The following is a 13,384-nucleotide window of genomic DNA, read 5'->3' on the forward strand; positions in this document are numbered from 1 at the left end:
ATCACCACACTGTCTTCCAAAGAGGTTGCACTAGTTTGCATTCCCACCAGCAGTGTAGAAGCATTCCTTTTCCTCAGCATCCTCGCCAGCATCTGTTGTTGTTTTTTGTTAATGATGGCCATTCTTACTGGAAATAGGTGGTATCTCTGTGTGGTTTTGATTTGCATTTCTCTGATAATGAGTGAGGCTAAGCACTTGTTCATGTGTCTGTTGGTTGCTGGTATATCTTCTTTCAAGAAGTGTCTATTCATGTCTTTTGCCCATTTTTTAATGGGGCTGTTTTTATTCGTTTCAGTGTATTTGAGTTCCTTGCAGATCCTAGATGTTAGGCTCTTGTCAGATATACAGTTGGCAAATATTTTTTCCCATTCTGTGGGCTGTACCCCTACTCTGTGGTTTCTTTTGCTTTGCAGAAGCTCGTTAGTTTGATGAAGTCCCACTTGTCTATCTTATTTCTTATGGCATGGGCACGTAGGGTTTTGATCAGGAATTGGTTGCCAGTTCCAATTTCCATAAGGGTGTCTCAGAATCTTTTCTAAGATTCTTATAGTTTGAGGTTTTATGTTTAGGTCTTTGATCCATTTAGAGGTAAATTTTGTGTATGGTGATAGGTAGTGATCTTGTTTTAATCTTCTGCACGTGGTCAGTCAGTTTTCCCAGCACCATTTACTGAATAGGTTCTCCTCTCCCCAGTGGTTGTTGGTGGAGGTTTTGTCGAAAATGAGTTGGTTGAAAAATTGAGATTTTGCTTCCAGAGTCTCTATTCTGTTCCACTGGTCCATATCCCTGTTCTTGTACCAATAACAGGCTGTTTTGATTATTGTAGCCTTATAGCAAAATTCATTATTTATTTATTTATACAGAAAATTCATTGATCTTTATTTGATTTGACAAAATCTGCATTATTAAAAGACAGGTAACAAAATTTGAGTTTATACTGAATTTGACAAATTGAGTTATAGTATCTAGTATATCACTTAAGAGATATCAACTGAAGGAAAAAAAAAGTATCACATGCAGATGCTTCTGGCAAAGGGGGAACTATATCTGCAGGTAAGGCTCAGAGTGCGCAGTGCATAAAAAAATCCTAGTGAAAATGCAATTAACTTACTTGGGTGAAATGTTTTTCCTTTTGGAGGGAGAAGAGGTGATAAAGATGGGCAGAAATTCAAAGGCATATGCAGAATGGCTTCTCCATTTCAAAATGGTAATAAAAATATTAAATCATAGCACTAGGGCACCTTTGAGGAAAAGAACACCTTAACCAAAGTAGGTTTATCGCATAATTCTTAGTAATATGTATAATTTTCAAGTAATGGAGCAGACTTAAAGAATAATTTCATTTTAACAGCGACTATCTATTTTTCTTCTTACCCTCCGGGGCTTGATCTGTTTCAACATCGCAGGGACACTTTTCCACACAATTTCTAGGGAACCATCCTCTTATTCTCGAAATATCTTCTACAGAGGAATCATCAAGAATTTTGTCTCCATACAACCAGTATCGTAAACCTCTTGTGGCTAAAATAAACTCCCCTTTTTTGTAACTATATTTCAGGTTCTTCAGTACAGGGACTTGTGAAGAACGTTTTGATTCCTTTATTCAAAGGACAGCAGTCACCACTATAATCTTCTATTACTTTATAGCAAACACTTCTGACTCTCTTATCTGCTTTTTGTTTTAACTGTTCTATAGTTAAGCTGTATTGGTGACAGCCTTCTCTTATTGGCCACTCTAGTCCATCCCCTTCAGGGACCCCTGACCACATAAATATCTGTTTAAAGTTTCTCCATCTACTTCCCATATCATAAGGAAAAACAAAGACTTCATCTAGTTGATAATATTGAATTCGATCTTTAGCCTTCTCTTCAATCCATGATTCAATAGAAATTTTGTTTCTAAGAATTATTTTCATCTGGATAAAAAACAACATCCCAACAGCTATGGTTGTTCCTAAAGCTAATCCCAAGGCAAACAAGGTGACAGCAAATGCAGCTAATCCAAATGGAAAAACAGGAAGAGAATCTCTCTGGGCTGCATTCATATCAATCCTTACTGTGTTCCACCCAAAGGAGGGCTGGTTATAAAGCTGTGTGTACATAGTCATAACAAAAATAAAAGCAGCATGGATACAACCCAGTGGTGCTAAAAGAAGAAACAGTGTAAACGAAGCATGATTTTGGTAACAACAGTTGTTGATCCAAGGACAATGATGGTCCATCTTCATCACACATCTGTTACACTTTCTGCAGTGATGTGAACGTGGTGCCTTGTATGCCTGGCAGACTTTACAATACTGGAGATACATAGTATCCTGAGAATTTTCTGGTTTCCACTCCAGGGGGACAAGGCCAGGACTCACAAACATGGCATTGAAGTAATTATAAAGAATCATGACAGTTCAATTTATCAGCATGATGAAATTCCCACTTCCTTCAGTTGTATGTAAGGGCCAATACCACAATACAGAGTTAATCATGGCCATTATAGAACATATTGCTATAACACCAAGGGCTATGATGGGACCCCAGTGACACAGTCTCTTTAATTCTTGGAGATTTTCAAACTTGATAACTGAGCAGAAGGTACCCATTTTGGCGAGGAAGAATGCCTTCCTACTTTTAAATAATTATAGGTTTCCTTTTTCTGTGCATACATTTCCATGAGCCACAAGTCCATGTGTGTTCTTTAACTGTCATGCCTTCAAGTTGTGAAATATTAATACAGATTGTGACATTTTCACTGTTAAGCACTCAAAGTTCTTTATCTTAACTAGGAGAATCCAGTATCTTGGTTTGGAACTCAACCCAGAACAGACTTTCTCTTCCCCGGATGACTCCATCATGGGCACCTCAGTCCAGGGCATGCAGAAAGCAAATCCTGGTCACAGTAGGCGAGAATGCGGGACCGGTTGCGACCCATGTCTCTCTCTGCCAGCACCCTCACAACAACTCCAGCAAAATCTAAAGTCTGGAAGTGCGATACCTCCTGCTTTGTTTCTTTTGCCAAGGATTGTTTTGGCTATTCATGATTATTTATGTTTCCATATGAATTTCTGTATTGTCATTTCCATGTCTAAGAAGAATGGAATTGGTAACTTAATGGGTATTGTGTTGAATCTATAGATTGCCTTTGTAGAATGGACATCTTAACAATGTTGTCTTCCTATTCATAAGCATAGGATATTCTTCCATTTGTTTGTGTCCTCTTGGATTTCTTTGAGCAGTGTTTTGTAGTTCTCATTGTAAAGGTCTTCTACTTCCCTGGTTAGGAAGATGCTGTGTGTGTGTGTGTGTGTGTGTGTGTGTGTGTGTGTCTATTGTGAATGGGATTGCACTTTTTATTTATATGAAGTCTTAATGTAGGGTTACAGCAGTCCTCCAACATTGTTCTTCCCTTACAGTGTTGCACTGGCTATTCTAGGTCTTTTGCCTCTCCGTAGAAAATTTACTATCAGTTTTGATTTCCATAAAACTAGTTGCTGGGATTTGGCTTGTGACTGTGTTGAATTTACTGATCAAGTTGGGAAGAACTGGCATCTGACAATATAGAGTCTTCCTATCCATAAACTGGAAACATCTCTCCATTTATTTAGTTTTATGATTTTCATCAGAGTTTCAGTTTTACTCTATAGATCTTATATATATTTTACTAATTTTATACCTATTTCATTTTGAGGGTGCTGATGTAAATGATATTGTCTATGCCATTTCTAATTCCATTTGTCTATTTTTGGTACACAGGAAAGTGAATGAATTTTGTGTATTAACTTTGTATCCTACAAACTTGCTATAATTCCTTATTGATTCCTGGATAATTTTTTTGATTCTCTCCAATTTTCTAAACAGATCATCATGTCTGTGAACAAACACAGTATTATGTCTTCCTTCTCTATCAGTATACCTTTTGTTTTATTTTCTTGTCTTATTGAATTAGTTAGGACTTCCAATATGACGTTCTATCCATGCCTAAATGTTTGAGGGTTTTTATCAAGAAAGGGTGAATTTTATCAAAAGCTTTTTCTGCATCTAATGATATAATCATGTGGTTTTTGTCTTTACATCTGTTGATGTATTTAATTATGTTTATTGCCTTGAGGATGTTGAACCAGCATGGCATCTCAGGGATGAAGCCTACTTGGTCATGATGGATGGCTTTTGAGATGTGTTGTTACATCTGGTTTGCTAGAATCTTGTTGAGACTTTTAGCATTTATTTTATTTTATTTTTTTTGAGTTGGAGTCTCACTCTGTCACCCAGACTAGAGTGCAGTGGCTGCTCCCGGCCATCACAGCCTCGACTTGCTGGGCTCCGGCGATCCTTCCGCCTCAGCCTTCCAAGTAGCTGGAACTACAGGTGCATGCTACCACTCTTGGCTAATTTTTTATTTATTGTAGAGATGAGGTCTCACCAAGTTGCCCAGGTGGGTCTCGAACCCGTGGGCTCAGGCAGTCCATTCACCTCAGCCTCCCAGAGCGCTGAGATTACAGGCTGAGCCACCGAGCCTGGCCTAGCATCTATGTTCATCAAGCATACTGGCCTTTTGTTCCTTTCTTTGTTGGAGATTTACCCAGTTTGGGTATCAATGTGATTCTAGCTTCATAAAATGTTATGGGTTGGCTGGGTGCGGTGGCTCAGCCTTTTATCCCAGCACTTTGGGAGGCTGAGGCGAGAGGATGGCCTGAGCCCGGGAGTTTGGGACCAGCCTGGGCAACTTGGTGAGACCTCGTATCTACAATGAATCACAAAAACTGACCTGGTGTGGTGGTGTGCATCTGTAGTTCCAGCTACTCGTAAGGCTGAGGGGGAAAGATTGCCTAAGCCAATCAGTTTAAGGCTGAGGTGGCTGTGAGTGTGCCACTGCACTCCAGCCTGGGCCACAAGAGCGAGATTCCAACTCAGAAAAAAATGTTATTGGTCTATTTAGGGTCTTGATTTCTTCTTGTTTCAAACTTGGGAGGTTACGTGATGTAAGAAAGTCCTCCATTTCATTTAGGTTTTTGAGTTTCTTTCCATACAGGTGTACACAGTAATCTCCGATAATCTTTTGTAGTTTATGGAGTTAGTTGTGACTTCATCTTTTGCACTTCTGATTGTGTTTATTTAGTTTTTTATCTCTTTTTTTGGTCAGTCTATCTAGGGACCCAACAATCTTGTTTTTCCTTACAAAAAACCAGGTTTTGGTTTCATTGATTTTTTTGTAATAAATTTTTGTCTTCTATGTCTCAAATTTGGACTTTTATTTTGATATTCTGGATTCTTCTGCTGAAGTTGGGGCTATTGGTGGTCTTGCTTTTCCAGCTTCCTTAGGCTGTTAACTTGTGATCTTTCCATTTTCTTCATGTGTGTTCACAGATATGTGAATTCCTCTCTTAGGAATACTTTCATGGCATCCCAGAGATTTGGTAAGATGCCTCTTTGTTTTTTAATTTGTTTCCAGGTATCTTTTAATATCTGTTTTGAATTCCGTGTTGACCCAGGAGTTTTTCGGCTTCATGCTGTTTAGTGTCCATGTCTTTGTGGGTTTGGGGGGAACTTTGTTGGTGTTGATATTTATTTTTACTCCATTGTTGTCTGAAAGTGCATGGAAGAATTTCAATCTTATGGAATTTTTTTATGCTTGATTTAGATCTTAGAGTACATTCCATGTGGTGATGAGTAAAATGTATATTCCATGGTTGTTGGGTGGAGTTTCTGTAGGTATCAATTAAGTTCAGTTCATTTGGTCAAGTATCATGTTGAGGTTCCAGATCTCCTTGTTGACTTTGATGATCCGTCTTGATGATCTGTCTAGGGTTATTAGTGTGGTGTTTAAGTCCCCAGCTATGATAGTGTTAGATGCAATATCTTTTTTAAGTTTACCTAGAAGCTGCTTTATAAAATTGGTGTTCCTATGTTGGTTGCATATACGTTTAGGATGAATATTTCTTGTTAATGAATTCTTTTATCATTATGTAGTGACCTTCCATTTTTAAAAAAATTTTTGATAGCTTAAAGAGTATTTTGTCTGATATTAAGATTGCAACTCCCACTTTCTTTTGTGTTCTGTTTGCCTGAAATTTTGTTTCCCATTCTCTTACTTTGAGTCTGGGAGTGTCCTTTCTGGTGGGGATTAGTCTCTTGGAGACAATATATTGTAGGCTCATGATATTTTATCCAATTTGCCATTTTATGTCTTTTCAGTGGTGCATTTAGTCCATTTACATTCAGGCTAATTATTGAGATGTGAGAGTTTATAGAGTTTGTTGTTGTTGCTACTGTTTGTTTGTTGTCTTTCTTTTGATTTTGGGGTTGAGTCATGTGTGTTTTCAATCTTTTTCCTGCATTCTTGTGAAGGACATTGTCATTATTTTTTTCCCTTCTTCTGTTTAATACTTTCTTGTGTTTCTTATAGAGCAGGTCTGGAGGCAATGTAAACTCTTAGGGACTGAATGTCTGGGAAAGTTTTTAATTCTCCATCACTGATGAAACTTAGCTTAGCTGGGTAGGTAATTCTTGGTTTAAATTGTTTATCTTTGTGAACTTTGAAGATTGGGCTCCAAGCTCTCCTAGTCTGAAGTTTTTTTGTAGATAAGTCTGCTGCTATTCTAATTTGTCTTCCCTGGTAGGTAGTCTGATAATTTTCTCTTGCTGCCTTTAGGATTTTTTTTCTACTTTGTGTAGGTGAATTACTATGTGACTAGGAGTTGTTTTTCTCATTTGCTGTCTTGTAGGGTTCTCTGAATCTCTTGTGTTTGAATGGTCACATCACTGATGAGATGAGGTAAGTTTTCTTGGATAATTTCATGGAATGCTTGTTCCAGGGTGGTCTCTGTCTCACTATCTGCCTCAGGGATTCCAATTAATCTTCTATTTGGATTCTTGAAATAATTGCTCATCTCTTGGAGGTTTTGTTCTGTCTTTTTAAGCTTCTTTTCTATGTTTTTAGCAGTTTGTGCTAGTTCCATATTTTGATCTTCAAGCTCTGAGATTCTTTCTTCTTCTTGGTTAATTCTGCTTTCCAGCCTGTTGTTTATTTCATTCACTGTATTCTTTTTTCCTGTTATCTCAGTTATCAACTCATTCATTTTTTCTTCATCTTTCCTCATTTCTACTTATTCTATTAATATCTTGATGTCTGGGTTTGTGGTTTGAGTTCAGTCATTTTGGAGACTCTTCTTTGTTTGAGTTCCAAAGTCTGTATTCTCAGTAGCTGACCTCCCAGGGATCTGTGTGAGACTCATATTTTTCCTTTGTTTTTTCTTCATATGTGTATGTTTTCCTCCCCCTTTTTATTTCTTTTTTAATTCTGTTATTCAGTGATAGAGAGGATAGCTTTTATTTCTGTTAGCTCAATCTTCTATTCTTCCTTATGTAGATCTCTGGTTTTACTCAATTCTGAAGCTGGACTAGGGGTGGGGACCTGTGCTTTTTGCAGTTTTGAGATTTAATTAAGGGAGGAGTTGTGATTCAGAAGCTATCTTCAGATCTCAGCATTCACTGACAGGTGTGTGGGCCTCTTGGAACCCACTTCCCACCACCTTACAATCTGTCCATGCAGTGGGGGTGTCTGCTTGCCCTCTGAAGGCAAAATGATATAAGAAAATGAAAAAGACTAGAAAAAGGAAAGAGGAAGATGAAAGGGAGGTGGAGAGAGAGAAGAAGAAGAGGGAAAATAGACAGGCATATCAACTAACAAATAAACAGAGAAACAAACAAAAACAGAAAAAACAAAAAAGACAAAAACATACAGACAGTCATACAAAGAAACAAAAACCCCTCTGTTGATGTACTCTCCCTCAAAAATAACCATATATAAACAGAAAACCTAAAAAAAAAAATCATTAAAATAACAGAGAAAATGTAACCAAAAAAAGAAAGAAAGAGAAAGAGAAAAAAAAGCTAAAACTAAAACAAGAAACAAACGTGAAGAAAAATAAAAACTCACTCTGTGGCCATATCTGTGACTCCAGGTTCCTTTCAGGCCTCTGCCTTAGGGAGCAGCTCTGGTCTCCAGCCCCTCCCCCTCTACTTTCAGTGCAGGCAGATAGGGTTGGTCTCAGCATGGGTCAGATGCCTCACAGGCTACTGTGGGAGGAGGACAGATCAGATCCAGACTCACCCAACTTGATGCTGCGCTGTGAAGTCACCCTTTCAGATCTGAGTGTCTGTGCCTGTTCTGGTATGGGAGAGGGCATCTGTCTCTTCTAGTCTGATGAGAAGATAGCTTCTAGGTCCCAAGATGGAGGCTTAACAGAGCTGGGTGGGGCAATGCAAGTCTCTGCCCAGTTCTGGGGCTGAGAAGATGGTACCCTTAGGTGTCTCGTCACTGGCATTGGAGCTTTATTCCAGATTTCTATGACCTGCCTTATGCATGGTTCCCCTTGCTTGTGCCTGGTCTGCTACTGCACTTGATGGCATGGGCCAGTTATACCAGGTGGTGAGGGGTGGTTGTTCTCTACTGTCTCCTCTCAAGAGACCCCCCAAATCAGTGATCAAATGATCCTGTGCACCTGGATCTCCAATCTCAGGGCAGTGGGGGGGAGCAGTCATCTCCAGAGGAGAGCCCCAGGTGCATGATCCCAAGTCTCCCCTCAGACGGACTTTCACTCACTCACCAGCACACACCCACTTAGCTAGAGAGTCTTTGTGGACACTCGTTTTTCCCTGTTCCATCGCCAACTTGCTTAGAAGCCAGTGAGAAATCTTAGAATTTCTCAAAAGTATGATTTTATTTGTAGATTTTTAAAAGATTTTTTATTATGCTGAGGAAGTTCCCCTTTATTTTTAGTTCACTGAGAGTTTTTAATCATAAATGGATGTTGGATTTTGTCAAATGTTTTTCTGGATCTATTGATATAATCACGTGGCTTTTCTTCTTTAGTGTGTTAATGTGGTGAATAATGGCATACTTAAGATAAGTCCCTCTTGATTACAGTGTATAAATTTTTATCTCTTGCTAGATCCAATTTGCTAATGGGTTTTTAAGGATTTTTGCATGTCAGAGAAATATTGGTCTGTAGTTTCCTTTCCTTGTTATGTCTTTGTCTGGTTTGATATTAGTGTAATGCTGAAAGAAATTATAGAATATTGGTATAATTTCTTCTTTAAATGTTTAGTAGAATTCACCAGTCAACATATCTGGGCCTGGTACTTTCTGTTTTGAAAGCATATTAGTAATTGATTCAATTTCTTTAATATATGTAGGCCTATTCAGATTATCTATTGCTTCTCATGTGAGATTTGGCCTAGTCACTAGCACAGTCTAGCCCAGGATAGATGCGTTCCCTTGGTGAGTGCTGAACTGAAGATAATTAGACTCACACATTCCCAATCAAGCTGGAAGCTCCTGGCTGCTTCTGTGTCTCTGGCAGAACTGCCCTTCACAGTGACAGTCCTTGGTGACCACCCATGGTCTCCCCTGATTGGGAGCCCCTCAGGGCAGGAGCCCCAAGGACACAATTTCGCCATAGAGTCTAGTATGAATCAAATTTTAGAATTAAATTATAAACTGACATACTGAAAGAAAACTACCACAGCCATGTTGATGAGCGAGTTGCCAGTGTGTTTTAGCTTTTTATAGCAAAGACTTAGATAGGTGCCTGGTGTCAGATCCCCTTCCCTTTCATCCACGACTAAGCATCGAGGAATAGCCCTGCACACCAGAATGGCAGAGCAATGGAGCAGAACCCCATGCCTGTGGCAGCACATTTTTACTTCAGGCACTAGATTTTTGGCAATTTTATTGAGCCATGAAATTAAAATAAAAATAACTCCCAAGTAACTTGAACTTTACATCCTAAACCTGCTTTGAAACAGCTGCTTTTTCTCTACTTTATTGTAAATCATGTTTTTTAACCACCAACCTTGACTCCTATATATGAAATTTCCCAAATGTTATTTATTTATATAGAAGAAGAAACATCTATTGCATTTCAATTTCCCTTTTATGTGCCTAGCATATTTTAGATTCACAGGGCATTGGTCTCAAAAGGATAGGAAATTTCCTAAGATTTCCTAAGATGCATTTTCATTTCATTCTGAAATGAAACAACTAAAAAAATATGTGCATGTGCTTGTGCATGTTTGTGTGTCCATGTTCCATGTGTGCTTTTCTGGTAAGGATATAGTACAAGTCATTTTTTAACCAGAAGAGTTAAAAGAAGGAAAAACAACAAATGATACTAAAATAAGCATGGAAATACAGCAGATTTGGCCTCTGTAGAAAAAATAATTTTTATCAAAAGAAAATGCCTGTCACTTTGAAATTATCCTGCCAAATTAATATCCCTTCTTTCTCAGTGGCTCTAGGGGAGCATTGTGAGGGAGCCTGAACTTCTCATGGTTCATACTTCCTTCCAGCCCTCTGGGACTATGTCCTAGTCTAGGTTTCTGGAACCTAGTGCATAACTCCTCGGTCCCCTTATTCCGGTTCTTTCGAGTTCATATAATTTATCGTATGCCACCCATTCTTCACTAAAATTCAAAAAACAAAATATAGCTTCATTTCTTAAGGGCTCAAGAATTCACATACTCAAAGTTCTCAGAAAATGTAAATACGTTCTACTCAAAGGAATAAAGAATGATAGATATTTTCTAAATTTCATACTTCAAATATAGCAAAAGGTATTCTGTTGACAAAAAATCCCCACTGGTAAATAAATTGGAGTCAGGCTTCATTAAACAACTTGAATGAGGGTTCTTCACTGAAGATCTTTTTAGAACTATACTTTGCAAATATATACTGAGAAAGGCAGAGAAACGGCTATAGTGAGCAGCATATTCTAAGTTCACTTGACCACAGAAGCCTTCATTCACACACAACATCTGATGAGCATTTGTATTCCATAGAGCAGTTTGAACCAATCAAATATAAGCAAAAGAACATGACCCACCCCTTTGCCAGGAACTGCAGAGCTGAGAAGCAGACACTGAGGGCCTGAACAAGCGAATGCACTGGGCAAATCCATGGGCCTGCCTACTTGTCTTCCAGTACACATGACAGAAAGGCCCACACAGGCATGAAACTTTAATGCAAATCAAGTAACAGAATACCACTGCGACCTGAGAAGCCCCCTTGTGTCCCTTTGCTGATTTCTAACGTGGTAAAACAGGCTTGCCTGTTTCTACACTTTCCAGATAAAAGATCACGATGTATAGAGAGCTTCTTTCCGTCAACCGACTGTTCATGAGATTCATTCCCATTGCTGCATGTAGTTGTAGTTATTTCATTTAACTTCTGTATGGTGGCCCATTTTATAAATATACCACAATTTATTCACTACTTTTGATAGATACTTACTTTCTACTATTGATATTTACTTCCAAGTATCTATCAATAGTAGAAAGCTATAGCACTATGGTAGCATCTGTTAGAAGGAATTATTATGAAACAAACAAAAACAGACCATAAACTGCCTTAGAAATGTGCTTGGTGTGCAACTATCCCAGAAATGGGTGAGCTGGGTCATAGGGTGTACGTACTTTCAACTGTTGTGGAAAGCAATGATCATTTTCCCAGAATGGTTGCATCACATTTGATATCCAGGATCAGTAGATGAGAATTTCATTGATCCAGATCCTTGATTTTAGTATTGTCAGTTTTTATTTTTATGTTTTATCATAACAATAAAATATGTGATAGTATTGAATGGTGGTTTTAATTTAAATTTCCTTGGTGATTAATTGGATAGTCTCCTTTAATATGTGTCTATTTGAGTATGTTGTCCCTATTTTCTACTGGTTGTCAATATCTGATTTATTTGTAAGAATTCATATACTCTGGATGAGTCCTTTGATATATAATGATAGATAAAAGTTCCAATATACTTGTAGAATTGTTATCTTTCTCAAATGTTGCCTTACCTATTTTAAAGCAAATGGGTACTTATATATTTAGCAGAAGAATATCTTCAGGTTAAATTGAACCCTTCATCATGTGTCTCTAGTGATGCTTCCTGCCTTAAAATCTGCTTTGTTCTGCCAACTGCTTTATTTTGGTTAGAGTTCACGTGGTTCATATTTGCTTATCTTTGTACATTCAACATGTTTCTATCCTATAGTTAAAGTGTCTCTTGAAAGCAAAATATAGTTTCAAAAACTACATAAAAATCTTTGTCTTTAATAAGTATATTTAATTAATTGTTATTCAATATAATGATTAATATATTTGGCTTAAATCTATGGTTTTATACTTATTTTCTGTTTGGCTCATCTTTTCTTGCTCTTTTCCTCTTTTGTCTTCTTATGGACTTCTTATTATTTCTTTTTTTCCCTCTATACTGGCTCGTTATTTTCCTATTGCCTGAAACACTCCTTCTCGTAATTTTTGCAGTTCTGCTGGCAACAAACACACTCAGGTTTCTGTTTGTTCTGTCTTGTTTCAGGAGGAACTGAACTTTTTGTGTTGTCTTCATTTTTGAAGGCCAATTACGATGGTCATAGAATTCTAGCCGGCACTCACTTTCTTTTTGTATTTTAAGCCATCCTTTCATTTCTCTGGCCTTCTCCATATTTGCTGAGGAGCCAGTTGGGCAGTTAGTACTTTGAAGATAATGTGTCCCCTTTTTTTCTGTTTGCTTTGAAGATTTTCAGCCTTGTCTTTGGATCTCAGCAGGTTTACTCTTATATTGGCATGCTTTTCTTCTTTTTTTTAATTTTATTTTTATATTTTTTATCTTATTTTTTGTTTCATTTTTTATGTTAAAGATGAGTATAATTCAAAGTTAAGTATACAAATGGTCATTGTACAGGCAAAGTTTAGGCCTCACTTTGGTCTCTACTTCACCTGATTTGAGACAGGTACCCTTATTGAGGAAGTGTGACCCACATCCCGGCAGTTTCCTACTACTGCCAATACCTTTATTATAGTATTATAATAGTTCAGGGTCTGCATATGAGTGAGAACAAGTGGTACTCAGTTCTTTGTTTTTGTAATGTTACTGAGTATTATAGACTCTAAATCCATCTAAGTTACTACAAAGTTCATAATTTTGTCTTTCTTTATGGCTGCATAACATTCTATCATGTATATGTACCACATTTTTTAATTCAGTCCCCTTTCAGTGGGCAGCACAGTTGGTTCCATGTTTTTGCTATGGTGAATAATGCTGCGATAAACATGTGTGTGCAGGTATCTTTTTCATAAAGTGATTTGAGTTCCTCTGGGTATATTCCCAGAAGAGGGATTGCTGAGTCATTTGGAAGGTTGATTTTTAGATCTTTTAGGAACTGCCACACTGTTTTCCACAGAGATTGTACTAATTTACACTCCCACCACCAATGTTGAAGTGTTCCCTTTTCCTCGCATCATCTCCAGCATCTGTTGTTTTTTGAGTTATTGATGATGGCCATCCTGAAAGGAGTTAGATGGTATCTCAGTGTGGTTTTAATTTGCATTTCTTTG

The 13,384-nt window shown here is 37.8% G+C and overlaps 1 protein-coding gene and 1 pseudogene across 2 annotated transcripts in view; both read right to left on the minus strand.

The window, feature by feature from the left end:
• The window catches only part of VWC2 (von Willebrand factor C domain containing 2), a gene marked incomplete at its 5' end in the record, with an annotated part of 151,700 nt that overhangs the window by 7,961 nt on the left and 130,355 nt on the right, over positions 1-13,384 (minus strand). The gene's annotated exons all lie outside the window — the stretch shown is intronic.
• On the minus strand, positions 1,355-2,805 carry LOC103255123 (annotated as a pseudogene). The gene has a single exon (XR_002481662.1). The product of XR_002481662.1 is annotated as a palmitoyltransferase ZDHHC6 pseudogene (transcript).

The sequence above is a fragment of the Carlito syrichta genome, unplaced genomic scaffold (genome assembly GCF_000164805.1).
Source record: "Carlito syrichta isolate Samal-C Ts95f unplaced genomic scaffold, Tarsius_syrichta-2.0.1 Scaffold287843, whole genome shotgun sequence".
Taxonomy (NCBI): Eukaryota; Metazoa; Chordata; class Mammalia; order Primates; family Tarsiidae; genus Carlito; species Carlito syrichta.